Below are 2,746 nucleotides of genomic sequence, written 5' to 3'. Positions count from 1 at the left end.
TGCTCACTTTTCTTAATTTAGGTGTTTTTCTTAGTTCTATTTTATGCACAGATTTATCTTTAAGAAAAGTGCATAGTAGAGAAGGGTTCTATATTTTGAGCAGGGGACACACTTCTAGGTAGGAGGTACTCTATTTTAGGAAGCTTTTGCCATGCAGGTTAGGTGCTTTATCCGGGAATCCCAAGAGGCACTATTGTAGCAATAAGAAATTCATTTATTTTGGGTTCTTAATTAGTGCATTGATAGTATATTGTTTATTCCATGCAATACATCAATATTGTATACAACCATATTTAGTATGCTTTTATAGTTTGACTTAGATGCTCAATTTTCTTAATTTAGGTGTTTTTCTTAGTTTTGTTTTATGCACATATTTATCTTGAAGAAAAGTGCACAGTAGAGAAGGGTTCTATATTTTGAGCAAGGGACACACTTCTAGGTAGGAGGTACTCTATTCTAGGAAGCTTTTGCCATGCAGGTTAGGTGCTTTATCCAAGAATCCTAAGAGGGGCTATTGTAGCAACAAGAATTTCATTTATTTTGAGTTCTTCATTAGTGCATTGATAATATATTGTTTATTCCATGTAATACCTCAATATTGTATGATCAAATTAAAGGTAATTTTGTCATAATATTTTGACTTACCCTCTTTTCGAGGGAAACTAGAGTGTGTGTCAAGCTTGCATGTCACAATTGTATCATGTAGAGTTTACCTGGCATGAGTTTTGTGGATCTAAGTAGCCAGATACCTGCTGGAATTCAAGAGGGAACAATAATACAAAGTGGGAAAGAGGTTTCGCAGTTAACCTACCTTTCACATAATGGTTGGAGTCAGTTTGTTGGAAAGATGCTGGATACCCAAACTTCCTTTTTATGACTGAGTGCAAGATTAAATACTTCAACATATTCCTCGCTCAATTGTCATTAAGCGATGGGTTTTCTCAGAAGTGCTTCACATCTATAAACTTTACCAAAGTTGTTACTGAGTCTTTGGATGTGGTTATCTTTTCAAAGCACACACGTACAAGAAGACGAGAAATAATATGCCCGACTAATTTCAAGTTATCTTCTTGCTAATAGGGTGTTCCCTTCCATAAACCTGATGGCTCGCTCTACTTCTTTCTAGTGAACAAATTTGGGACTTTTCATGAATTGTGAGACAATTTCAACCCCATAACTATCAGTTTCTTATTTAAAGTTATACCCACTAACTTAGAACCCGCACAAGGAGATTTCCATTCCCATTTCAAAATAACCTGCAATCGACTTATACCATGCTATTTAATATTTTGTGTATTTCTTTTCCTCCTTGGCCTGTGACATAAAGACACAACAAGTTACCTTGCATTTTCTAAACTAACACTCCTAGAAATAATGAAGTATGCCCAAATATGTCATTTCAAATGTTCTATGCATCTCACCTTTTGGTTTTTCAATTATTGAAGTTGTTACCTATATTGGTTAGATCATCGACAACCGAGGCCACAGTGACAATATTTGTTAGAGTTTTATCCATGTTGCACTAAAGGTGTTTTTCCTTCAGCAATACTATAATACATTGTAGTTTCCATTCAGCGGAGAAGTGTACCCAGTATCAGCCTTGGTCTGTGTGAAAATGGGTTGAATTCACAATAGACTTTATCTATTGTTTTGAAGGTGTTTCTCCTTCAATAGTACTTCATCTTAGCAAATCCTTTCAATCTACACCTTCATCAAATGCATACAGCCTTGGGGTACATGCTATAGATTCCAATTTTGCTGTGAGGGTATAACAACAATGAAAGAATCACATCGATTTTAAGCATCTTATTGTTGTTGTATGAAAGTATGCTTCTATAGTGTTTCCAAAACTTATATAGAGCCATATTTATTATACTTTTATAGTTTGACTTAGATGCTCACTTTTCTTGATTTAGGTGTTTTCCTTATTACTATTTTATGCACAGATTTATCTTTAAGAAAAGTGCATAGTAGACAAGGGTTCTATATTTTGAGCAGAGGACACTCTTTTAGTTAGGAGGCACTCTATTCTAGGGAGCTTCTGTCATCCATGTTACGTGCTTTATCCTAGACAAAGTTCCAACTCCTTGCCTCCTTGACAAAGTCCCTACCAGACAAGACATGGTGGATAGAGTTCCAAGTCCCTAGATTTTGCAAAAACCCACCTGACCCTCGCTATCTAGCCTAAAATCATTTACATTCCAGTCATCTCTTAGTTGTGATTTCATAGAGAGAGCCCTCTCTGGTTTGCTAGGGCTAGCTACCAAACTAAAAGCTTGGTCTGTGGTTACCTCCTTCAATGTCTTCTTCATCCTGGGACATTATGGAGGATAACAAAGGGCATGAAAACTAGGGAGTGCCAAGGTGTTCTAGTGAATGTAAGGTTCCCAAGCCATGGAAAAATGCAATGCTAGTTGTGAGGTCATGACTGCCAAGATGTGTTAGGGAATGCTAGTGCATGCTAACATGTGCCAGATAGTACGAATACATGTCAAACAAGCTAAGATCTGCCAAGTGCTAAGGGATGCCAAGATGTACAAGGGTTCCAAGTCCCTACCTCCTCTTCTTCCACATGACATACACTTATGACATTTCCTTTGCAATATTTGGTGCATTTGATAGTTATAGGTAATTTATAGGCTATAAATGTCTTCATAGTTTCACTTCTAGTTGAGTATTCAACTGAACATATTGATTCTCTTATACATAACTATTTTCCCCTCCATGCAATTTTCATAACTTCAAT

This window comes from Pinus tabuliformis, chromosome 8 (assembly GCF_031772625.1).
Source record: "Pinus tabuliformis cultivar Carrire ecotype Pingquan chromosome 8, CPIR1, whole genome shotgun sequence".
Classification (NCBI taxonomy): Eukaryota; Viridiplantae; Streptophyta; class Pinopsida; order Pinales; family Pinaceae; genus Pinus; species Pinus tabuliformis.
The sequence above is the reverse complement of the archived record's forward strand: the minus strand, read 5'-3'. Positions refer to the sequence as shown.